The sequence below is a fragment of the Camelus bactrianus genome, chromosome 26 (assembly GCF_048773025.1).
Source record: "Camelus bactrianus isolate YW-2024 breed Bactrian camel chromosome 26, ASM4877302v1, whole genome shotgun sequence".
In the NCBI taxonomy this organism is placed as follows: domain Eukaryota; kingdom Metazoa; phylum Chordata; class Mammalia; order Artiodactyla; family Camelidae; genus Camelus; species Camelus bactrianus.
In genome coordinates this window covers 24,355,950-24,382,809 of record NC_133564.1, presented here as the reverse complement: position 1 = coordinate 24,382,809, position 26,860 = coordinate 24,355,950, and the positions used below count along the sequence as shown (strand labels likewise).

Sequence of the window (26,860 nt, the reverse complement as noted above, 5' to 3'; positions counted from 1 at the left end):
TTTTGAGGCTGAGTAACATTCCATTTGTATGTATCACATTTTGTTTATGCATTCATCTGTTGATGGACATTTGGGTTGTTTCTACCTTTCGACTATTGGGAATAATGCTGCTATGAACATTGATTGTCTGTTTGAGTTCCTTCTTTCAATTCTTTTGGATATGTACCTACAAGGGGAATGGCTGGATCATGTTCTAATTCTGTGCTTAAATTTTTGGGGAACCACAAAGTATTTTTTCATAGTGACTGCACCATTTTACATTCCTACCAGCAATGTATAAGTGTTCCAATTTCTCCACATCCTCACCAACCCTTCTTAGTTTTCATTTTGTTTTGTTTTGTTTTTATAATGGCCATCCTAATGGATGTGAAGTGGTATCTCATTGTGGTTTTGATTTGCATTTTCCTAATGGCTAGTGATGTTGAGCATCTTTTTGTGTGCATATTGTCCATTTGTATATTTTCTTTGAAAAAACGTCTAGTTAAGTCTTATGTTTGTTTTTAAATTTTTTGTTTGTTTTTGAGCTGCAGTAGTTCTTTATATATTCTGGATATTAATTCCTTATCAGGTATATGATTTGCAAATATTTTCTCCGATTCTGTGTGTTGCCTTTTCACTCTCTTGATAGTGTCCTTTGATACACAAAAGTTTATAATTTTGATAAAGTCCAAGTTGTCTATTTTTTTTTCTGCCTATGCTTTTGGTATCATATCCAATAAATGATTTCCAAATGCAATGTCATGAAGCTTTTACTCTTTACTTCTGAGAGTTTTATTGTTTTAGTTCTTTGTTCTATTTTGAGTTAATTTTTGTATATAGTATAAGGTAAGGCTCTTCTTTCCCCATTGAATGGTCTTAACACCTTTTTGGAGAATCAGCTGACCACATATACAAGGGTTTCTATTTTAGTTTTGAGCATGAGTTGGCTTGGAAGAATTAGTGTCTGATAGTGCTGAAAAAATGATTACTTAGAGCAGAAAGTAGATTTTCTTGGGTAGATTTTTTTTTTCAGTCTATTTACTCTGAATAAGGATATCCCTAACATACTTTTATCCATTCGTTTTTGATATTTATTTATCAATGGTACTATCATTTTCCGTTTAAATCCTTTAACACCCTGCAAGGTGACCTATGACTTCTTCACTAAATAATCCTGAAATTTTCAGATGAGCGCTTGGAAGGGTCTAGGATTTTTGGAAGCCTGTGACCTCGGACTGTAGAGGAGAAGGAGGCCTTAAGTAGATAACATCTTTGTCTATTGGGAGCTGGCACGAAATGGCGCTGCTGGAATTGTAATTTCTATGATATTGGTATCATGATGATTGTATATACCTTTATTCCTTGGGGGCATCTTTTGGGCATCTGAAAACCCATGTTTATTATACTTTAAATTCTTCAAATTATGTACACAAATGCTGTCTCGTATGGTTTTCATGATCACCCTATGAAGTAAGCCAGTTAGATCTCTCTCTCTCTCTCTCTTGCTTTCTTGCTCTATCTATCTATCTACCTACCTACCTACCTACCTACCTACCTACCTATCTCTCTATTAAATCATGCTTAAAGCTCACAGCCAGTCAGTGGAGGACTTGGAACATGAGTTCTGACTTCTGACCCTCAGGTTTTTCTTTTACAACACACAGCCCGAAAATGACACCTGCTCTTCTAAATTAAGTCATTTCTAGAAATAAAATATTGGTGGATTAGACACAGTCTTCTCCCCCATGATTATGGAAAGATGAGTGTCAGGCAGAATGGTAAAGATGTATCCTAAATGACTAAATGCACTATTTCTCAGTACAATCCCATGATAAGTGGCAGGTCAAGAGCTAGCTGAAGAAAACTTTAGCCGTGGAGAAGGAAAGACCTCTGGCTCTGACCTGCCCACGAGGAGAATTCTGGTTTTATAGGGAGGCGGCAGGAGGTGGGATGATCATTCTCGTGCATCATGTCACATGCTAAAGGCAGAAGGTTCCCCTTGAGAACAACTCTCTCATTTTGCAGGTAAATAAACCAGGGTCTAGGGAAGGAAGTGATTTCCTCATGGTCAGGCTGCTGGATGAAGGCAGAGCTGGCACTCGTGCCCACCTCCTGGTCCTCATCCAGGGCCCTCCCTCGGGTACATTCTGGTGTCACAGCTACCTTCGCTGGCTCCGCATTTCTGCAGTTGTGCTCTCATTATTTTTAGAGACCAATATGAATCCCCAGTCATCCTGAATAAAAAAAAGATGAACTTGGAGTTGTTCACCAAATTGGCCTGAAATTTTTTTCATAAAAGGAACTACTTTAAATCTTGGACAGAGTAAGTTTAGTGCAAATAGAAGAAAAAAACTGCCTCATATGACAGGCCATTTACTGTACTGTACAGTACAGTAAATGGCCAATACATGTACTGTAATATCAAAACCAGAAGGAACCCAAGTAAACATAAGTTGTTGATTCATCACCTAATTGGTATTTATTTTTACTATTCTTGGGATAAATGTTTGCATGTTAGTATGTCCAAGCACAGTGATAGGTGCTTCAGATATACTGTGATGAGCAAAAGTAAACACGACTTCATCTTCATGAAGCTTATAGTCTGATGGGAAAGACAGACATCAACCAGATGAACACATAATTAAATGTCAAATTACTGCTCTGGCAAGTTCTTTGAAGGAGAAGTATGTGCTGCTGTGAGGGTATTTAACAGAAGAGGGCTCACTGAATTTGTAGAGAAAAAGTCTTTCCTGTAGAGTTGGGTCAAGGAATTGAAAGACTGGTGCCATTGGAACTCAGAGTGCAGTGAAGATCATGTTGTGAAATGAGGCTGTATGGTGGCTGGGAGCTAGGGTGCACAAGGGTATTTCTCCTCCTCCTCCTCCTCCTCCTTCTTTCTTCTTCTTCTTCCTCTTCCTCTTCCTCTTCTTCTTCCTCTTCCTCTTCCTCTTCCTCTTCCTCTTCCTCTTCCTCTTCCTCTTCTTCTTCTTCTTCTTCTTCTTCTTCTTCTTCTTCTTCTTCTTCTTCTTCTTCTTCTTCTTCTTCTTCTTCTTCTCTTCTTCTTCTTCTTCTTCTTTCTTCTTCTTCTTCTTCTTCTTCTTCTTCTTCTTCTTCTTCTTCTTCTTCTTCTTCTTCTTCTTCTTCTTCTTCTTCTTCTTCTTCTTCTTCTTCTTCTTCTTCTTCTTCTTCTTCCTCTTCTTCTTCCTCTTCTTCTTTTCTTCTTCCTCTTCTTCCTCTTCTTCCTCTTCCTCTTCCTCTTCTTCCTCTTCTTCCTCTTCTTCTTCTCCTTCTCCTTCTCCTCCTTCTCCTCCTTCTCCTCCTTCTCCTCCTTCTCCTCCTCCTTCTTCTTCTTCTTCTTCTTCCTTCTTCCTTCTTCTTCTTTCTCCTTCTTCTTCTCCTTCTCCTCCTCCCCCTCCTCCCCCTCCTCCTCCTCCTCCTTCTTCTTCTTCATTATTATTATTATTATTATTATTATTATTATTATTATTATTATTATTATTATTATTACTACTACTACTACTACTACTACTACTACTACTACTACTACTACTACTACTACTACTGTGGATTTGGTCTTTTTCTTAAGAGCATTGGGAAGCCATTGAAGGATTTGCATGGGGTGGGGAGAAGAGATGGTGGGAACCATCATGAGATTATCACTTTGAAAATATCTTTTTGGCTGCATTGTGGAGTATAGAATGGAAGATGGCGAGAGTGGTTGCAGGGAGACCAGTTAAACCCTTGTTGGAATAGTCCAGTCAGGACCTGATGGTGGTTTGCATTAGGGATGTGGGGGTATAGAAGGAGAGATGCAGGCATATTTGAGAGGTGTTTGGGAGGTAAAATAAACTGACTTTGGTAATGAATGAAATGTGGATGGTGAGGGAAAGAGAAACATCAGGAATAACTCTGGTTCTCTTGAATCACACAGCAGGGTTGATGGCAGTGTCATTCACTGGCGTAGACATTGGAAGAGGACTGGGTCTGATGTTGGAAGATATTTGGTGTTGGATCTCAAGGTAAGTCTGTGGCATTTACATTTATAAAGCAAATTTGTAAGCAGAGGTGGTATAGTTCTGGTATATGGTATAATTCTGGAACTCCAAGGAGAATATTAGCTGGAAATAGAAAATTTAGAGTTTATTTATGAGTAAGTGGTTTTTGAAGCCATGAGCATGGACAAGATACAGAGAGAAAAGAGAGGAGGACCTAGGATGGAGTCCTGAGTAATATAAATCTTTGGTGGCCTGGGTAGAAAAGATGAGCAGGTGAAGGAGGCAGAAAAGGAACAGGCAGAGAGGAAGCAGGAACTGTGAGGTTGGACACTGTTTCAAAAGAAAGCCACTGTCTTCTGAGTCAAACCCTTGCTTAGAGATTACATCAGGGGAGGACTGAAAAAGATCCATTGGATTTAAGGACATGCAGATGATCAAACATATTTGGCTAAAAGTATGTATCAGTGGAGAGCTGGGAGGAGAAGTCACTTGAGAGCAAGATGAGGAATGAGGGGGGAGGTAATCAAAAAGTGCTACAGTGGTGCGATGGTAGTGGTAGAGATCTTGAAAGGTCTCATCACAGGATAAAAATTTTGTAACTATGTGAGGTGATTCATATTAACTAAACTTATTGTGGCAAACGTTTTGCAATATATACATAAATCAAATCATTTTATTGTACACCTCGGATTAACACAATGATATATGTCAATTATATCTCAATAAAAGTGGGGTGAAGGGGTAGGAAAGTGGTGCCAATAGTCTTGAGTTGTGCATCATTTATGAACTGTGCCCTAAGACAGGAGGCAGGAACAAATCCCAGGAAAACCTTTGATTTGCTTTGTGACCATGGCCAAATCATGTAACCCTTCCTCAGGTCAGTTTCCTTCATCAGTTCTATGGGCTATCATGGGGCTAAGGAGAGGTGGAAGAGCCTTGAAAATGAAACCTTGAGTGATTCTTTTGAATCACTAAACTCTAAATGCCAATTCTTTGAAAACAATTTCCTTTGTTAAAAATATGTTCATCCTGTGCCCTCAGATGATTTTGGTTTATTTTTGTTTTGTATTGGAGAGGGATTTGTCCACTTTTCAAATTTGATCAAAAATAGAAAGTTCCTCCCTATGTCCTCTTTTGACCTTAGTCTAGGAGGCAATGTCAAATGTCCTGTGTATTGGCTGGGAACTTATTTATTTACTCTTAAGAACTGTATTCTTTGAGTAATCCTGAGCTGACATGAAAGAGGAGAAAAGCCTAGTCTTTCTTTCTTTTTTAATGATCACTTATGCACAGTAGAGGTTTATCTTTCAATAAGTATGCTACACAGTTGAAGGAGGTGACCAAACATCTCTTAGAATTTTAGAAATTCAGACAGTATGACCTATTGTATATGTTTGATGGTAAATATGGTGAGATTAAATTTACCTTTTTATTTCTCCATTAATTTAATTTCCCAGACTGCCACATTGGTGAGTAACTGAGTATTGAGATAAAAATGGAAGCTGTAGACATATGCCAGTTGTCTCATACCAGTTGGCCCATAATATAAAAATTCTTGCTGGTCCCCAAAACCTTACAATGGTCTCCCTTGGAGGAATGGTTCCACCAAAAAGTGCAGTATCTGTAGAGTTACCATAGACTCGACAATGGATATCTAGCTTTTCCTTTTGAAGATATTTCTAGACCCCAAATCAGTGGTACAGGAGACTGAGAGTCCTGTGAGAAGTAGTTAGTGGATATGATTGAAGATCTGTTATCCTGGAGTGATGACTGGAGTTTGGGCTAGGCCTGGTCTTTAAAAACCTCCCACTGTATCCTACATTCTCCTTTATTTCACTGTCTATGTGGTAGTGAGTAAATAACCCTAAGGTCTTAGGGCATGACAGAGGTACAAGATGGAAACAGCCTGGATCCCTGAGTCACCACTTGGCAGGGAGCCTCCAGCAGGAACACTCACACTGGACTGTTGCACAAGCAAAAAATAGACCTGTATTGTGTCAAGTCAGGAAATTCTTGAATTCTTTGTGAAAGAATTTAGCCTGCCCTGAATAACACATGGAGAATCTATGATACAATGTGAGCTGTGCCAAGAGTGAAATTTATATAAGGTGTTATAAGAGGAGACAAAGGCCCAATTAATTCTGCCTCAGAAGATGAGGGAAGGATAGAAAGAGGAGATGATATTTAAGTGGAGTCTTGGTCAACAAGAGGAGTTTGCCAAGTGAGAAGGATTGGGTGGCTGGGGAGGAGTTTGAATAAGTGGTCCAATGTGGGTAAAGTCTTTGGAGCATTGCAATACATTCTGTGTTCAGAGTATGTGGCAAAAACCGTGGGCCAGTTAGCTTAGTTGGTCAGAGAATGTGGCAAAGCTCTTCTATAGGATCTCTGTAGTGGGTGAGTGGAGAAGATACTGGGGAGGCCAGAGCAAGCTCTGGAGGCTACACCTTTTCTATCCTTCCAGAGGGCAGTGAGGAGCTGTCAACATTTTTAAGTGGGGAGTATGCTTTAGAAAGATTTTCTGGCATCTATGCAGAGTTTGGATGAAAAGGGTAGCATGTGGAGGACCATTTTAGAAGGTTCCTTCAGAAATCTAGGGAAGACTCATACAAGGTAATGTACATAAAGCACACAAAAACACAGTGCCTGGGACTAAAAAATGTTAGTGCAGTTTGGTTCCCCTTCCCTGGATGTTAGAAATGACTGTGGGGATGTGAAGAAGGTGAGCATATAGAAGAGACGCTTTGATGATATACTTAATTGATGAACAGATACTGAATAAATGATGGAGTATCCTTGGGGAACGCTGAATGTCTTATGGTTAAATGCTGCCTGGAGGGACTAAGCATTACCAAATAACTTTGTCCCATGTCCTCTCGTTTCACCAAAAGCTCTTTAAAGTGCAGACATCCACAAGAGGCCCATGGAATGACCTGCTGCTTCATGAGTGAAGCCAGAACCAACATGGGTGTTGAGCATACAGGTCAAGTTTCCTCAGGATTCTGAGACCTGAGGCTGACTTATCCATTGGTCAACTGGGTCTGCTGGTCAGAGGTTTCCTGCTCCCTATGATGGGAGAGACTGCTTCTCTGGAAGTTTTTGTTTGCTGCTCATCTGAGGGCACCTTTAGGGAGACTTAACACAGTTAGGGAGAGTAGGTGGTACACCTTGGATGAGGAACCGGGGCCAGATAGCCTCAGTTATCAGACAGCAGTCAGATAATTCTGGAAGCAATTCACCTACATTTGTTCACAGCATCCAGATTCTTGCTGCCTCACCTTAGTGAGGGTAGGGTCGGTGGTGAAGTGGGTTGGTGGTGAGGACGGGATGGGAAAGAATCAAGTTACAGTTGGATTAAAATATGGACCTCTTCAGGCAATGATAAGGAGGAGGATAATAAATGGATGAAATCAAGAGGAATTTGGTGCAGTCGGGGCAGAGGGACCCTCTGATGAATGTTCTCATCAGTCTAGGGCCACCAAGATTTCATCCAATCTATTCTGAGGCCTCTAAGCAGGATTGCGCTGCCAACCATACAACCATCCCCAGAAGGAAGCTATCTGCTCTTTCTAAAAATACCTTGAGATTTCATTAACACGTTGTCCCTTTTAATATACACCACTGTCTTACTCCAACCCTAGGGAAGGGTTTTTTACCCCCTCTCTTTTGTCTAATCTAATTCCTTACAGCTGCAGTTTATTCTGTTTTTCCTTGTAGTTCAGCAGCTATAAAGAGACACTACCCAACCACCCATACAGCATTCCTTTGTGGCAGACGATGGCACTTGTGAAATGCCACATGCATTAGAAGCAAGCATGGCTTGTCTGAGGAAGCCTGTGCAGTGGAAACGCCAGTGGAAATCGCACATAATCACTAACATTCTACCTATTTCAAGGGGCTGGAAGCAGGGGTAAGAAAAGGCCTGAGCATCATTTTCTGACAGGCATATGGAGCTATAAATACACACGTGGCCACGGTGACAGCACAGGTCGATGGGAGCTGTGTGGGTGCCAGCTAGCTCTGCCTGGACCAGCCCCCTGCCTGGAGCTCCTGGCTCCAGAACTGAGTGTTGGAGTAGTGACTGTGTACCAGGGGAGTCTGAGGTCCCTATTTCCATTCTGCATCCCTGGTTTCTGGAAGAGATGGTAGCCTTTGCTATGACAAGGGAGATAAGAACTGTTTACAGGCTGACAAACCTTGGTTATGGGCTGGATTTGGTTAGTTGGAGAGGAGACGGGTGGAGTGGGTCTCTGTGTCTTAATTCTGCTTTGCTTTGCGGAAGCCTGTCATATAATCAGAGGGCTGGGAAAGAAACTTTGAAATACCCGTGCTGGCTGTGACATTTGACAGATGAGGAAACAGAGGCATTAAAGAGATGCCTCAAGAGTCACACAATGTCACCAAGAGATAACGACTATCAAGGATTATTTGGTTGTATACAAGAGAAACCCACTTGGACAAGGTTAGGGTTAAAGGAAGGCCAAGTCCTCGGGGCAGCAAGTGCAAAGGGCTTCAGAAGAGCCAGAAACCAGGATCTTAAAACCTTTAGAAACTGAGATTTCCTTTTCTCATTCACTCACCTGATTTTCCAATGGTTAGCTTGGCATTGTTCTAGAAACTTGGCTTTGTGAAAGAAATGAAAAGGATTTTGCTTTGGATGGCAACTCAGTGATCCTCTCAAAGCAATCTGTTTTATAGTTTCATAGGATTTAGAGCTGGAACAATGAAAAATACATATTTGTCTAACCTTCTCCTCCCCATTTTGCAGATGGGGAAACTGAGACCCCCCGACACACACCACAAGAGGTGAAAGGACTAGTCCAAGCTATTTTAAAGGCTGGTGGCAACCTGGGGCTAATGGAGACTATTCCTGGTCTGCTGGGGCCTTTAAAGACTGCTCACAGCAATTCTTTCCTTGGGTGTGAGTACATCTGGGAAGTGAGAATCCACTTGAAGTGCCAGCAAGTGGCTAGGCCTTTGCGTGCTTCTAAAGGAGTCACGGCTTTCCTCAGAGGCAAATAAGTTCACCCAGCTCGCAGGGCCACCTGCAGAAGCTAGGTCTCCAAGGCGTTTGTCCCTGGCTCAGCACACCCACCCCCAGTAGGAGCAGCCAAGAAATCTTCCTCCAGCCCTCATATGTGTCCTTGGCACGGGAGCACGTAGCCATCCTTGCTGCTCAGGGTCAGGCTCTGTCAGCAGAGGAGCAAGATTTATGGCTCCCTTGTCAGACACAAATCCACACACACACTGATTTCATTTTCCTAGTGATAGCATTGCTAGTCTTCCCATAGCGCTAATAAATTGCCTCTAGAGGATCACTGGCTTCAAAATACTTTCCCTCTCCTTTGTTTCTGGGAGTACTGGCAATTCAGGGGTCTCATCCAAGTTGATGGCAACCCTCTTCTTTGGCTTCTCTGGAGTAGACCAGATATTAGATGCTCTTTTTTTTTTTTTTTTTAAGGAAGACTTCCTATCTGTCCTTATCCCTTCCCAGAATCCTGTGTACATGTTTGACTTATTTACCAGCTGTGAGCAGATCCTGTGATGTAGGACACTGGGCAGGAGTCATTGCAAAGGGATGGCCAGAGGGCAGAGATGTCCTTTGTAGATGAGTCCTGACTTCTCTCTACAACCAGTGGCCTTGGGGCCGAGTCCTTAGTCTCTCCACAGTTTAGGGGTCTCACTTGCAAAAGTAGAAGAATAGAAAAAGGCAGGGCCACAGTGTATGGTTGGCAGTCTGTCTACTGTGCAGTTTTTTTGAGTGGGAGTGGCAGCAACTACACTATGATATGAACAGCATGCTCTAGAGTTGTGTGACACACACCTGCACACCCATACATAATGGCCCTGGCAGGGGTCCACTTGGTACCATAATACTAGATGCAAAATTTTGCCAAGAGTTCTCAGTGTAGCCAAGGAAACCCAGGATCCCCACTGGCCTGGCCAGTGAAGTAATGGTTAAGAGCCAAACGATCTGGAGCAGAGACTCTGGGTTTGAATTGAAACTCTGCCACTTCTCAGCAGTGGGGTTTTGGACAAATAAAATATAGTTAATTCATCATTATTGCTCTTACTACTATAGTAATCTTGTCTTATGCAGGCGCTGACCCCACCTGTGTGGCTCTGGTTCTCCCTAAGGCTGCATTTACACATTCCAGGCTCTGAAATGCATCTTCTGACTTTAATCTCCTTGCCATCTCAGCTTGTCCTTAGTGATTTGAGACAGGAAATCTGAATTCCTTTTCAGAAAACTCATAACCAACCTTCTTTATAGCTGCCTAGAATGTTTTCATGGAAGAATGTTTTAGCAGCATTTTGAATGGTGAATCCACCCATGAACCAGCCATTGAGTATTTGTGAATACATGAACCGAATCTAAAATATCTCACAAGGAATATACTCACTGGTGCAATTGACCAAGGTGTCTGAGTCTTGAAACTAATCCAGGGTCTGCTGGGGGTTTTCTTTTTCCTTGTCTTTTGGTGAGATTTGCAGACAGGGTCTACTCCAGATATTTCTAGGTCTGTTGTTTGATGCTATTTTGAGTTCTGTCACATGTGGAATTTATTCCTATTCTTAGCTCTTACACCAGCACCCAGGGGTATTTGAAAATGTTTTCACTTGACTAACTGTAGTGTATTAACAAATCCTTGCATGTACTTTCCAAAGCACTTAAATCCAGCTAACTCTCCATCTCAGTTCCCATTTCCAGTATAATCTCCAGCCCAGGCTGTGCTCACCACACCTTTTTGGAAATCTTTGACCAAAGAGCAAACCCTGTTCAGGATCACCAGATCCCACAGACAGCACCAAGCCCTTATTAGCTGGTGAGCCACACAAATAAAATACGGATGCCAGAAAGTAGGCTTTCAGAAAAGTTTTAATTAGAGAGATACAGCAGAAAGGGACATGATTAAAAGCATTGCCTAGAGTTTCTGAGCAGTGTAGAATTTTTTTTACCCAAAGCCTGGCCTTTCTGTGCTGATTAAAGGATGTCTCTTGTCAAGTAGCACAGTGGCAGTGGGTCTGATAGACTTATGCCTGAACATGAACAGAAAAATCTGAGGCTCAAACCCCACTCACTCTTCTTTTCCAATTGATTAAATAAAGCCTTCTGACTCAGCATTATCCTAGGTCCAGGAAAGGAGAAACAATCGCCCACCCAGGGACCAGGACAGGTGGGCAGTGTCTTGCAGTGATGCTCTCTTTGTTACAGGAATGCTATCTGATGCTCCCAAGCCATAGAAGACTCAGCCCAAATTAAATACTTTGTTAGCAACAGATTGCCAAAGCTTTTCTTCCTTTTATTTCTTCTGTGGACTTGAAGCAAGCTACACAAAAGGAACCTCTTTCTCCTTCTGCCCACAGATTTCTGTCTCAAAAGCCTTTCCAAGAAATAATCCAATTCTGTCTCAAGTGTAAGGGCTTTCATTCTCAGTCCTTTGTACTGTTTATCTTGGTAATTTCTTTCCATTTTTAGGTTTTTTTTTTTCCTACCCAAAGTTAAGTGCATGGCTTGCAATGAGAGGAAGATTGCACCCGCAAGGTGAAGTAGACTGCCATCTTGGTACTGTGACCAAGCCAAATGGGCTCTGGGCCCAGCTCTTTGTAAGCAAACTCAACAGAGAAAAAGGTATTTATTCTAGGTTAAGGGTAAATTATCCATAGCTGGAGTGATTAATCACCTCTCAGTTGTGAATAATAATGGGATAGGTTGCAGAATTTGTAGGGAGCTGAAAGATTGAGTTATATGTTAGCAGGTGAGGCAGGAGCCTGTGAAACATGAGTACATATCCATGGTGTGTCTGTGTGTGCTGTACATGTGCAACATCTGAAGACACAGCTGCCTCTGCAAAAATCCATCAGGAAAACATTTTCCTTTCTGCAGCTACATCAACATCTCTGTTATTAGTTTCTTTAACAAACAATCCAACAAACTCAGGTTTTCTTGGTTTCTTTTAAAATGTTTCCTGTACTTGAAATGTTATCCAGCAGTACTTTGCTAACAAATCATAGACACAAATGGTGAAATTCTTAAACACAGCTCCAGAAAAGTAAGTTCCATGATGAAACACATACAGAATAAAAGCTCTACCTACGGTTCCTTCCCAAGTGAAGGTGGTAGCTTGTTATACAGTTAAAGTTGATTTTGAGTTTGTTCTACTGAAAATGGCAAACAGGCCAATAGTTAACTTTGCAAATCTACAAGCTGGCTCAAATATATTTTGTCAGAATGGAGGATATCTCAGCACAGCTGATCACACAAAAGCCAATGATCCTGGAAGATAAGAGAAGGAAAGTGGAGAAAGATGTCAAATCTGTCTGTTCTGCTCTATGAGAGGAGCATCTGCTTGTGCGTTTGATCAAAGACTGACATCCTGGAGCAAATTGTTCCACTTCCTGTATCCTACCTAGGGAGCCATTCTGGAGACTTCCACATGTCTCCATCTCTATATGTCATTGGCCATCATATCCTGTGGAACCCACTTCTAAGTAGACCTGGACTTTGCCGCCTCCTTCCTACCTCATCTGCCTTAGACCTGGCCTGTGGCATCTGCTTTTTAGCTTGCTATAGCAGCTCTCACCTCCACTCTGCATTCCCGGCTCGAGCACCACTGCCCTTACCTCTTCTAGCTCCAGCCAAACAGAGCTTTCTGTAATAGAAAGCTACATGCCATTTGACTGCTTATAAACCTTCAGTGGGTTCCAGTTCTTGTAAAGATGGATTAAGTACATACCACTCCGTGTCTCCCACTGACGGCAGCTAAAATCCCTGGAAAAAAATACATGGAGTAGCTACTGGAGGACACAGAAATATAAGATGATAGCAAGCAGATAGGGAGAAAAAAAACCAAACAAAACCCAAGAAGGCCAAGTCCTACAGAACTGGCAGCAGATACAGTCACAGGAAGAACATGATCAAACAAGGAAATGAAAGCCCTGGATTTCTAGACAGTGGACCAGAAAGGGTGGTGCCTGGGAGCTGGAAAGTCCCAGGGAGATCAAGGTAGCGATCTTATAAAGTTGTATATGAACTCCTGGCTCAGCCCTTAGCTGCACACGAATACATTTGACCTCCAACCACTGGACACAAGAAGTTAATAAGAATTTGGGGGCTGAAGAGATTAGGAAAAACTGGAGTGAAAGTCGCCTAGCAAAATATTCTTGGGCAGACAAAGGCTGTTAAGAATATAACTAAAATTTAACTTGAAGCCGTTTTGCCATTTTTAATGGGACACATTCAAAATAGGTCTTGTCTGCATAACCCACCACCACCTTAGGTGGTGGTAAAATCCCTTTACCATCCACCAACCTTCTGTAAAGCTTCTGCCACTCGACATCCTTGTGTGAGAAGAAAAAACATGTTTTTGTGGCAAAGACGGCAGACTGTCCAATGGAAACTCCTGCTCACCCTTCCACAACACAGAGCTATTGCTGGGAATCAGTGGCCCAACCAAGAGTACTTTTCTCAGCTCCTCTGGCATCTAGGTGGGGCCATATGGTTGGGTAGTTTTCACCAAGGGAATGTGAGCAAAAATGATGCCTGTCAATTCCCAGAAGGCAGCTAAAAGGCAGGAGTACCTTCTCTATTCCATTACCCCATCTGCCAACTGGATGTAGATGTCTCCTTGAACCTAGGAGACGGGAGGAGTCCTTGATTATCACAGGGAAGAAAGCAGCGTGTTAGCTAGAGATATTCACACTTGACTATCACTTGAGAGAAAAAGAAATCGTAGTCTGTAGATTTTTTTTTCCATAGCAGCTAGCATTACCCTAACCATAACAAGTTTGGATAGGTGAGTGCCACTGCTGGCAAAGAAAAGCTTGAGGGTAGGGGAGTGGAATGCATGTGAGGCTAAGGGTTCTAGTCAAGCCAGAGGAGCCTTTCAGACAAAGAGCCTTAGAAATCTTGGAAATACACAGGAACCTTGATGTGGGCATAGGGCTGCCTACTAGACTTGGCCTAGGGAGCTGCAGCTAATTTTATGTAGATCTCCATGGACAGGGTGACTTCAGCTGATATCTGGTTCTTCTCTGCTGCTTTTTGACAGCAGGATGCACTACTTTGCATTCCAAAGCTGGCTTAATAGCTGGGGTACAGAAGCACTCTCTCAACCGATGTTTGGGGTCAAGAATATTCTGCTGTAAATGCTTGTGCAACATAAAAGATCTTTAAAAAAAAAAAGATCCTTTCATAAGGTGAATAAGCATTGCCCTAATGTCTGCATTTTGCTTAGATTTTTATGTGCCACTTTTTAAAAGTGGGACTCACCAAAAATGACCAAAAATCCCATTTTCAGAAGAAACTAATTCATAAAGATACATGCACTCCAATGTTCATAGCAGCACTATTTACAATAGCCAAGATATAGAAACAGCCTAAATGTCCGTCAACAGATGACTGGATAAAGAAGATGTGGAATATACACACAATGTGATACTACTCAGCTGTAAAAAATAATAAAATAATGCTGTTGGCAGCAACATTAGTGGACCTGGAGATCGTCATCGTAAGTGAAGTAATCCAGAAAGAGAAAGAAAAATACCATATGATATCACTCATATGTGGAATCTGGAAAAAATTTTAAAGATACAAATGAACTTATCTGCAAAACAGAAACACTCACAGACATAGAAAATAAACTTATGGTTACCGGGGGGAATGAAAGTGGGAAGGGATAAATTGGAAGTTCGGGATTTGCAGATGCTAACTGCTATATATAAAATGGATACACAACAAGTTTCTTCTGTACAGCAAAGGGAACTATATTCAATATCTTGTAGTAAACTGTGAAATGAAATGAAATTAAAAAGAATATGAAAACAAAACAAGAATATAATTGTGCCTTCTTTCTTCTCAAACTTCTACCTCAAGAACTCAGGATGGGAATGGGTCCAGGGAGATCCACAGTCTTCTCTTTTGCAGCTCACTTTTCTGAAGTGCTGTTTAAGGGGTTCCTTCTCTTTGACCTTGAAGACTAATTTGCCCTTAGGAGATGAATTTTGCAGTAGGAGCAGTAGACCCACCCACTCTCCCGCGCTCATTCAAGGAGGCACTAAATGTTGGTTCCAGAGGTTTATAGGGGAAACGGACGTCGTGTGCCCAGGAACTAGAGGACAGGCACTGACCTGGGAGCAGAGAAAGGGAGTCGGGCAAGGCTTAGGCTTGATCCCAGAGCATCCCTCCCAGAATCTCCCCAACACAGTGGGAACACACTCTAGCTGCCCGGGAGGGGGGCTGACGCAGTCTCATCCCCTGGCCACAGGACTCCTAGCTTCCTCAAGGGCCTGTGCTCGGATTAGATGACACACAGTTGTGGGACATACCCAGGGCCTCTGAGTTCTTCTTTCAGCTTCTGAAAGTATTCTCCATGTTAATGGGAGAGTCTCTGTTCCATCGCTGACCCCTAACTGTCCCCAGACAGCATATAGTGATCACCTCACATCTCTGTGCCCAAGAACCCCTGTCCCTCCATTTCTAAAGAGGCTCTTGAACATCAAAGAGGCATATTTCTTGCCATGAGAGTGTTCTCTCCTTCTCCCCCTCCGCTTCCCCCTCCTCCATGAACCTTTATGTAGGCCTGTTCCTCTGGCCTCTCATTTTCCTTTCCCCCTTGACTTTCCCATCTGGAGTGTCTCTGCCTGGGCTATTGAGCCCTCCTGGCCGCCTCCTTTCCTCTGGACCCTGCTCTCTTGTCTGCTCTATTCCAGTTTGGTGCTCTTAATTTTTAAGACGCTAAGTTGCTGATCATTTCATTTGGTCCACAAACTTAAGATGAGCGCATTGATGAGCAGAGCTTACTGCTGATAAATAAATACATACATACATACATACATGCATACACAAACACATACATACATACATACATACATACATACATACATGCATACATAGATATTCCTAATGATTTTAAGAATTGTTTTTTGTGCATATTATGTTTTATTGTAAATGGCTCAAAAACAATGCTGGTAAGTAAGTTTCCCTTTCCCAGCCAGCCATCCGCTTGTGGTGTCAGGAGGTTCTGGTTGTTGGAAGAACAGGATTTATACTCCCTCCTCCCCAGTGGGGTTAAAGGGAGGAGCTCTCCTCCGGTCTCTCCCTCCCGCTGGCTCCCTGCCTGCAGCATGGGCCCCAGCCCTCTGCTCTGATCTTAGGAATGGCTTCTGTGAGGTCTCTAGTGAGCCATACTGATCCCTGGGTCCTGGGGTATTGATCCTGACCAACTTTGTCCCATTGCTAGGAGAGCCAACGTCTCTGCTGCGGTGCCTGGGACACCTGTGTGTGGGTCTCCCACTCCAAGGGCAGCCTGCAAACCACAAAGCAGCTTCCAGAGCCTGTGGCTTTAATATAAGAAAAACTGACTTCAAATCCTGTTCTGCTGCTCACTCTCCTTTCTAGCTGTGTAACCCCGAAAGTCATTCACCCTCTCTGGGCTGCCGTTTCTTCATCTGTTGAATGGGGATGATCTGTGCAGACCACCTACCCCAGTGCTTTGTGCATTGCTGGTGGAGAAGAAATCTTTTTGTTGTTTTCTGTCTCTTTGCCTCCACTGTAACCACAGCTCCTTCTCCTGCCCAGCCCACCCCCAACACTGCCCTGGATGGGCAGCCTGGGCCACAGACATTCCTTCCCCTCCTCTTTCTCTCACAGCTGGAGTAGGTTGACTGTTATGATCCTACAGTTCATTAGCAGGCAAATGGACAAGTGATACTTCCCGCTGGCAGAATAAACAGCTTGGGAGCAGGCAAATGTGAGGGCTTAATGCCAGGGTGAGGCAGCCGAGGGGCCTGGGGGAGGAAACTGCAGTTAATATAACCTAAAACAAAGGGATGTGCTTGCCTTAAGGGCTGTCTGACAGTTTTTCCAGCCCTGAGACCAAGGAGGTTTCATGGGGAAGCAGTTGAACAAGAAGGCATTTTGCCACACGGGGACCTTCTAGACAATTCGTGGCTGGTCAGGGGAGGGACTTTAGGGATTGGGTGTAAATAGGCACAAGGTGGTATAAAAAGTGACCACAGATCACAGAGAGCAGATTTAAGCAACAGATGTTGTACAAACTTCTTTTGATTTGCTTGTGGCTTTTTCAGCTGCCTTCCTCTCAGAAGCAAGAGTCCCTCAACCCCAGCCCTACAGGAGTGGGTCTTTGATAGGACATGATAAGCCCTCAGGGTTCCAGCTCTGCCTACTGTGACACTGGTGGGACCAGGTCCAGCTGGGATTCCCTCTCCTCTGGAGACGAGACCCTGATCCTACTCCCTTTCTCTGCCCTGAGCCCCATCTTCCTGGACCATATCACTGACCCTGCATGTCTGACCACCTGCTCCGTGACTGCCCACCACGGAGATGGCTCTGTTCTGTTTCACAAGGCAAACAGAGGAACAGATGGATGGGGCTTGCCGACTGGCCAGGGACAGCTGTCCCAGCTGCCTTCTCCTGTGTGTGTCCCACCAGCTGACACTTGCTCTGTGAACTTTAATTGGGGGAGGGGGGCAGGAAGACCCTACAGTAACAATGACCAGACTGAATGTCTTGCCAACTGCCTCTCTTCCATTCTGCTGTAGAGACTGACTTCCTCATCTGCTGAACCAGGAAATAGGAGTGCAAGGCCATGGGACAAGGCACGAGATAAGGGACAATCTTAGACAAACAGAAAGTCTACTGTGCCGACTGTTCCATGGCTTGGTCGTTCGTTTTCCTCGTCACCATCATATCAGGAATGAGCCAGGTTATTTGGATGTGTGGATATTGCACAGGATACCAAGAGCCCCCAGAGTTCAGTAACTACAGTTTTAGGGGCAGTGCAGGCATGGTAGGGCCAGGGACAGTTGAAATAAATCGTTGACTCTGCCCAACTCTCCCTCCCCTAAACCCTCCCAGGGTCAGGCGGGTTCTTCCTGGTCATGGTCATCTTTGTCTATAGGCGCTCACTCAAGTGCCACTCGCCTGGGGCAGCCATCCAGCAATACGAGTAGAATGAACGGAAACACAGCACTGATGTCTGACTTGGATCCCAGCTGCAAAATCTCTGGAGTTCCCTTCTGGTTGGAGGAGCTCTGCAGGGTTTTGGGGGCCTCACTGGTTCTAATGGCAGTTCTCCCAGGCCACAAAACCGAATGCCTCTGAGGGCAGTGCTCTTTCATCAGAGCTCTCTCAGGCCTTCCCCCTCACCTTTCCTCTCCTCCTCTGCTGAGGTTTCTGGTGCCAGCCTCGGAGTGGATAGCCCAAGGACGACTTGAATGACCCTGAACTTTGCTCCCTCCCTCAGACCCGCACCAGTGTCCCAGGACCAAGCTCAGGCTCCTTGACTCTCAGTGTTCAGGTGAGTTAGAAAGGGACATTCTAATCAAATCAGATGGAAAAGTAAGTCCAAAGAGACTAAGTGTAAGTGTTGGTGAGACAGGTACAACATTGTTCTTGTGTGCTTATTTAAAAAAATCTTATTCATCTTGTTTCAGTATTCTATAGTGGATCTGTTCATTCCACTATTCTTATGATCTGATGTTTAAATATTTTAATTTTGTTTATAAAAGGACAGTTGGATAGAAACACAAGTGATTATTTTCTTCTCTTAACTACGTCAAAACTACCACGTACACTACATGGACATCAGCAAGACACTGCTTACGTAGTGCAGGCAGGTCCCAACTGCAGGCAAAGTACCTGAGAGGAAATTGCCATTTGCCAACAGATGCAGGCTACGTGACTCATCTCCAATTAACAGCATCAGTGTTATTTGATTTTGCACTTACCAGTATGATTGGTGAAATGAAAATGATTTTCTTCTCCTGCTTGACTGGCTGTATCTCCAAGCGATTAATATCTTATGAGAACAAAATAAGCCCAATGATAGCTAGCATTTATTGACAGTCTGGGACTGTGTTAGTCACTTTTCATATAGAATCTCATTTAATTGATTAAGAACCCTATGAAGTAGGCATTATCATCTCTATTTTGCAAAAGAAGAAAGTGAGACAAAGAAAACAGGTAGTCAGTGCTCAAGGTCACAGAGCAGGTGAGCGGTGGGGCTGGGATTCTGTCCCACATCTGGCTGGACTCAGGAACTTGGGCACTCCAAGTGAGGGAGTTTTTCAGGTTGTGCTTACATCAAAAGTTGTCCTTTATCCACGAGAGTTTCTAATAGCTCCTTCTTAATCGACAGTATACTACTTTTCACCATTTGATAGGGTGATTACATTTCCCCCAAAATTTAAAAGGTTATTGAATCAAGTCAGACCCATTTCTGTCCCAGGAATATCCAAGATGTTAAACAGTTTGGTTATCTTTCCAGTGATTTGTAAGAAATTTCTTCCCATTTCCTATATGAAAAGTTTTACCTGATGCCATCCTTTTGGTCAGGATTACTGTTAAGCCTCACGTCACAAATCTGGAGTGTAAACAATGTCATTCCAAAGTAGCATCTCAAAGCAAAACAACAAGAGTTATAAACCTCCTAGATTAGTGGGAGACCCATCTTACCCCACTCCATTCTTAGAACTCCCTCCAATGGCATATTCTAGAATTCTTAGATTGAATACCATGTCCGAAGATGAATTCTAATTATTCTCACTCTCTGGCTGGTGCCAGAACTCTATTTTGCCTTTCAGTGGTGCTAGTGCCTCGTTATTGGAAGAGATGTGGTTTGTTCTGCTCTCTCCCCTCTGGTAGCCATCCTGACCAGCCTCCAGATGTATATATAACACTACCTCCAGATCTATGATGTCCTGGGTAACGCTCAAAGGCGAGCCTCACAAGGGTGTGGGCTCCCAGGGGCACACCTCTTTAGTGTTGTAGCTCTTGCCTTTCACTCACTCAGCCAGTTCCTTGGGATGCAAGCCTGTCTCCCTGATGACTCACCACTAGGCACAGATTCTGGTGCTGGAGGTCTTAAATCCCAAAACCACTATCCCACCTCAATGCTTGGCCCTCACTGTTCATACATCCTGTCTGGCATTTATTTATTTATTGCTCATAAGTCAACAGATCAATGTGGTTTGACTGATGTAGGCTGGATCTGCTGGGCTTGGCTTCAAGCTGCAGGGTAGTTTCAGGCCAGCTCCACGTATCTGTCATTCTTTTCGAATCAGTAAACCATCTAGGCTTGATCTTTGCATGCAGAAATGCAAGAAGCAAGCCCAGGAGGGCAAGCATATTTCCAGCCTTTGCTAAGCATTCCACTGACCCAAGAGAATTACATGGCCATGCCTAACAGCAATGGTGAGGGAAGTATGTTATGCTTATGGTGTGAGAGGTAGCAAGTGAATCTTTGCTGAACAAAACTCAAACCAGCACACCATCTAAGTGACTTCATACAGCCTAATTCTACCTTGGTGAATATTCCCCTAGGGTGTCTGATAGTCTCCGTAATTTCGAATCCTAAAAGAAAGTTTTGGGGATCTCAGAGTCTGCTCTTTCCTAAGTACAACTGTCTAACCACTCTTCAATAAATTCTATGCTCTTTCATACCAACACCTCTATTGGTTACAAGCTATGAGTCATCCACTGTCTGCCATGTTGAAACTCGGGTCTGGTTCAGGCAAAGGGATACGGCTCAAAAGAGGTATTACTGTGATGAATCTGAGCTTCTTATTCCTCTTTATTTGAGCAGAGTCTCAAAATATCCATGATTATTCTGCCACTTTGCTGCTCACTCACCCAAAGTATCTTTGTTTGTTTGTTTGTCAGTTAATTAATATGGAGTTGAATTAATTATAGAGGAATAAAAATTATGGCAATTAAACCATGTTCATTATCTGACTGTTTTCTAGCCATGATGCTTGGAGAGTTGACCAATGTAGAAGATGATATTTAAACTGTATAACATGATTGTATTTAATTATCTGTGATCAAGTTAGAGATTAATGAGCACATATTTATTCCCATTGGTCACCAAGAGTCTATCATTGATTTAGTTTAAATTTGGAAAGAGTGAGCAGGGTAGGACATTACTTAGATGCATGAATACAACAATTCATTTGGTTTAGTTAATTTGGAAGATTGATATTTTCTAGTAAATAATTAGATCGTTTATAGGAGTCTGTTTTTTTCGTATGGGAAGTTTGATAAGTAAATTGTAACGTCATCAGCCAGTAAGTTAATCATGTGCTACCTTCCCAATTCCAGTCCTTTGCAACTAGGGACGATTTCCCCCCGTCACTGTAGGCGGTTCTCCTGAGAAAGGCCAAAGAAGTTTGGGGCCCAGGAGATGATTGGGAGTGGGGGGAAGCCCTATCTTGTTTCTCTCTTAACTGCCAGATTAGGCAGTTTTTTGAGCTTTCACCCCATACAGGGCAGGTGGCTCGTGACATGGTTGTAAAATCATAGCCCTGGTGTCAGAGACTAAGATGTTTGTCCTCACAACACTACTTATTTCTTCTCAAATCCTTGATTTTGCCTCTGTCATGTATTTGAAATGAGGTAATACATCTGAAAGTATTTCAGAAAAGGTAAAGTGCTCTATAAGTAATTGTTTTTGTCGTTCTCAAGATTTTTAACATCCACAGGAAGTTTTTCATCAATTACAGTTTTCAAAGGAATGAATGCACTTACCTTATATTGTTTCTTTTGCATTTGATTGTAATAGTAAAATGGGACACATAGGACATTTATGGTGATTTATTAATATCAAAGCTTTTCTTCCCCCACACTCCCTGACTATTTCTGTCAAATATATTTTGGTCACGGTTTATTCTTACTTTAGTCTTGGGTGACATAATTTAGTTTCTTTGAAACCACAAACAATTTCACCTCTTAATAGAAGGGTGCTGTGGGTCAGCCCCACCTTCACTTCTTCCTTCTTGGTTTCTCCAGCTCCCACAATGGGTAGCTGATTGTCAGGCTCAGATCCACAGAACAACCTTTACTCAACTTGAGCAGGGGCTGGCCTCAGTGCCATGTCACCCTTGATTCATCTGCCCAGAACAAGACTTCGATGCTGACCGCGGACCTCTTCTGTGATTTGAGAGTTGCATCTTCCCTTCTTTCCCAGCAAAACTTTTCAGGAATTGGGCTTCACCTATGCCTTGGTTTTCAAATCTAAGCCAGTGAAAAGGCTTTTGCTTCAATCTGAGACCTAAGTTAACAGCTTCCCTTAGTGCCCGTCCCTGGAGTCTGAAGTTCTGTCTATGGGCTGTGAGCTGATCTGTTAAGTATTGTGTGCCTACTTTTCTACATGTCTAAGGGTCTTATTATTTTAAGAGGTGGCACTAGGTTTTCTTTTAAGGAGAGAAATGTCTTTGTTTAGGAAGATTCCTTGATAAATCACTCGGAATCAAAGGTCCAGAGAGGGGAGAAAAATGTCACTAGGAGCCCAGGAGGCAAAACATTGTAGGTAAGCTGGTCCCTATGACAGACTGGTTGAGGTTGCGGGGAGAAGAGAAGAGAAGAAAGGAGCCACTGCTAAGTGTCTGGGCATGTGTGCCTTGATCAGAGTCCCAGAAGAAAGTGGTTTTGTGTGTGTGTGTGTGTGTGTGTGTGTGTGTGTGTGTATGTTTTGTTTTGTTTTGTTTTGTTTTTTGGTGCAGTGTATAAAGTCACCCTCAAATCAGCAAAGTTTACTACATGGATAAAGTTTACTGCTTTGTGTGAATGCATTTTTCTTACAGAAATCAAACAAAGCTTTACAGAATCAATAGTACATTTATCTTTAAGGTTCTGAGAGCAAACAGATGACCCACTCAAACTAGGTAATGGAGGAAAATTTAACAAAGGGAATATTTTCAAGGAGATGGGCAGAATTAAGGGAAAACCAACACAGGATGGTGAAGTACCTTGGAACCAGCAACAGCGGGTAGTTTTTCTACCCAAAAGCCTGAAGGGGTAAGGAGAGGGAGCACTTCCTAGAGCCAGAGGTTGTAGCTGCAGCTGTAGGTTGACAGCCACTTGAAGAGGGCTCTCAAAGTGGGTGGGGGAATAACTGCCCTGATCTCATCCTTTTTCCACCCTCTGATCTCCTGCCAGTCCCTCCCAGTGGCCAAACCCAACTGGAAGTCAAAAGACAAGGGGAGCCCATGCATGTCAGGTCATGGGGACAGAGTGGGGAAAGGTAGGGCTCTGACCTGGAGGGCCAAAGAATGTCCAGTCTGCCATGGAAACAGGGTCCCTAGGCAGAGGTGATCTTAGAACATGACCCTCCTAGGAAGTCCCCCTAATTTTGTGATTGTTTTGATGTTCCCCACGATAGTGTTCAAAACAAACTTCTTTGCTTCTAGTGGAGATGGAGAAACCCAGGTGAGCCTGAGTTATGAAGTGTCGGAACTCTGATTTCCCATCTATTAGCTCTGCTTAAAATATGTCATTTCCTCTGGAAACCTCTGCTTCGAGAGGTTTCTTGACCTGTGGCTGGAGTTTTCTCTGCCTGTTGGTCTTTACAGCATGTTGGGCATTCACTGTCAGTTGGGACCACCTTCCAAAACTGGTCCTTGAAAGCTGATACATGTAATGCCCTATCCTGACCCTTAGCCTCTGTACCTTGTCAAATGCTTCTGATAAGTCCTAAGGTATGACCTCTGGGCCCCTCGTAAACTTTCTGCGGTCTTACCTGTCCATGGAACATATCCATCTATATCATCCATCTAGACGCCTCAGGATTTCCTTCCAGTTCTATGGCCTGTATTTGTATACTGAATACATATGTTCACACTTGTTCTACCCATGTCCGTGAGAAGTGCAGGGAAACATCATATCTGGCAGTAACCTTCAGGGGCCCACAGGCCTTCCCAAGCCAGTGGATGTTTTAAAGTTGATTTTGTTGACTTTGGAGTTGTCGTTGATGTTTCCAGAGAACCCGAACATTCTCGTTACCTGGCCAGTTTGCTTTGTAGGAAACCTGAGGGGAGATAATTTCCTATTTTCATGAGAAATGTGTTGTTTTGAATGAGAATTTAATTGTCATCCAAAACTTGCTCTTTGGGGTTAATTATTTCAAGTTGCACATTTCCCTCTGCCCACGAAAATCCTGTTCTAATCTTTTTTGCTTCTGTCTGAGCAAATGGAATGCTGTTGATTTCACCTTGGCATTGTTGAGCAGAACCACAATGGTATTTTGCTTGAAGCTGTCTGTTCCGGCATCAGCTTACATAAGCAGAAAAACCTGCTTTTCAAAGACAGTCCAAAGGCAAATGGCAAGCACCTGCTTCCAACAAGGATGCAGTGGAAGGTTCTGGAGCTTGGACTCTAGAGTGTGGACGAGCCTGGCTCCACTACTTAGTATCTGAGTGACTAGAGGAAAGTCAGCTGCAAAATGAGATGGGGGCTAATACTATTTTGCAGGTTTGTTGTGGGGTCTAAATGGTCCAGTGTATGTGCATGACACATCATAAGTGTCTATAATGTGGTGGCTGCATTGTACATATTTGTGTATTTTCTACAACTATATGGTGCGCTTTGGCTGTTTCTGCTCAGTGGGCATCTGTAGGCAAGAGATTAGGAGCAAGTGGGGTTGCCTTTAACCCTGGTTTTGCACTAAGGGGAAAGTCACTCATTGTTGGAACACATGTTTATTGAGAGCCTGTTCTGGGTGCTGTGCTAGATGTCCAGGAACAAAGACAAGGAAGGAACAGGCTCTGCCGTTAAGGAGTGAGGAGGTAGGCAAATGAATGAATTAACAATTCTTTCCTGGTGATGGATATGAAATGAGGTCTGATTTGCAAGTAGGAGAGGGAAATGCATAGTCGAGGAAAATTCATATGGATTTCTGGTGCCCAAGAGTCTAAATAAGAAAACGTATACGGAAGTGCATAAAATAAGCCCAGCAACCAAAAATGCACACAGCAACCATTAGTTCCATTTGCTTCCTGTCATTACACTGCAGGCCTTCGTATTATATGGTAGAGATGATATCAGTTTTCAGCCAAAGACAGAGGGTACTTCAGTTAAATTTGAGAGGAGTTGAGTAGGAAGGACAAACATATATTTCGAGGTTCAAGTGTTAGAGTCCCAAACGAGAAATTATCCCCAAAATAGGAGTAGAGAGCAGAGTGTGAGTCTGCAGGGTATTAGATACCTGCTGTCTCCGTCCTGGAGGGGGAGGAACTGTTGGGGCGTGCTCACTACGTGCTAATAGTGTTAATACTATCTCATGTTTACAGCAGCCTTGCGAGATGGGGGTTACAATGCCGACTTCACAGAAGTCACAGAGCTGGGCTGCTGGGCTGCTAAGCCGACATTTCCTTCAGGCCAACATGCTGCCTGCAAGACACATGTGGCTACCCACATGTGTGCTGGAAAAGGTGGGGGGTGGCCTTCATTGGATGACTCCTTGTAGTGTAGCAACATCTCCACAAATCAGTGTCTTCTCTTCACCCTGTTACTCAATGAAAAGATGATTCTGGGTGGTGAGGGGGCCTGAGGATGGACGGCTCCCTGGTCCAGCAGCTGCAGTTAGGGGAGCGGCACAGAATCACAGTAAATGGTTTGGAGTATTATTTCAGAAACTTTCAAACCCTTCTGATCCCTGCTGCCTTTTCTATCTGCTAGCCTCCCCTCCCAAAACACACACACACACACACACACACACACACACACACACACACACGCTGCCCCTGTCTGCTTGTGAATGCCCCCACAGCCTGTTTCAAATGAATCAAGGTTTATCTCTGCCATTCACCTGAGCCTGCAGCAGCTCACTTGGGGGCACTTTTCTCCCTAGATACAGAGAGGGAAAGAGTTAGCGGTCTGTGAACTAGCAGGAATCATTGGGCCATTCAGGAAATCAGGTAATGGGATTTTTTGAAATAGGTCTGCATGGGGAGAATAGATGTCTTTTAGAAGTTAACTGATGGACTTACAGGGTGAGAATTGAGCAATTAATTTTCCTCCTACTTGGATACCTGTCCTGTAAACCCTCCTTCCAGCTCATCTATGAATTTCCCTTCAGCCAACACTAATCCATTTCTGTGCAGATGAGGTTTCAGTGCCCCTTGCAAAGTCAAACCCAGCCAGGAGCAGATGCAGGGAGACCCTGGCCTGCCTTTAAGCTCTGGGGGCTCCTGTAGCCCCCACATCTGATGACCAGACAATAGCCTTCCTGACATTTCCCATCTAAACCCCAAGTCCAGAACAGAACTGGGAAGGAAATAGACAGGGATAGTTAACAATTGTTGAGTTTCTTGAGCCCTGTACCCATGGAACGGAGTTCCTATAATTGCTCCAATCCATGATAACTCTTCTCTTTCTGTTTGGTGCACCCGAGGAGACTCACAGACAAGAAGCCCACCGAGGAAATACAGGCATGTCCCTGAAGGGCCCACCGTGACGCAGCAGCTGCCTGGGAAACTCCTCATGCCACCTGGGGGCCTGTCCATACTTGGGCCCTTTCCCCTTGGGCTACTACCTGCCCTTGGGCGCCCAGAGTCAGGGCTGCTGCCCCACCCAAGGCCACACAGGTCGTGCACACAGCAACACCGCTGCTATTGTGCACTGCAGTGGCCCTGTGGAGGGAGGCGCTGTTGCCCAGCCTGAGGGAGCTGAAACTACAGACGAGCACGTGCCTCCTCTCTGCTGGGGCCACTTCCCACCCCCACTACCCTAACATCCTTGAGGCCATGGTGCTAAGTGAAGTAGCCCCCTGGTGGTCCTTCCCACTGTGACCCAGTCAGTGGGGCCCTGTGAAGCATCCAGAATGGAAATGTGAAGTTGGCAGACATGAAAGAATCACAGATCAAGATCAAATTACCGATTAGGTAGTTTTGTGATTGAGGCCCAAGGAAGGGAGATCTGAGTAAGTTAGGCAGTTTGTGTTGGGAACACAGGAAGTCGAAAGGAGAGTTAGGTGGACTGCCTGGTGGAATGAAAACCTGTCAACAGAGAAAGAGACACGTCATTGTAGGGTCTTAATTATATGGTAGTCCTTCATCTGACCTTCAACCTGAGAACTTAGATCTATAGCTTC

General features: G+C 43.6%; 1 long non-coding RNA gene across 1 annotated transcript in view; it reads left to right on the top strand.

Annotated features, from left to right (window-relative positions):
* The window catches only part of LOC141575127 (uncharacterized), a 106,206-nt gene that overhangs the window by 5,217 nt on the left and 74,129 nt on the right, over positions 1-26,860 (top strand). Inside the window, exon 2 of the long non-coding RNA XR_012502482.1 lies at positions 3,911-3,998. This is a non-coding gene — a long non-coding RNA (uncharacterized LOC141575127). The remainder of the gene's footprint in view (positions 1-3,910; positions 3,999-26,860) is intronic.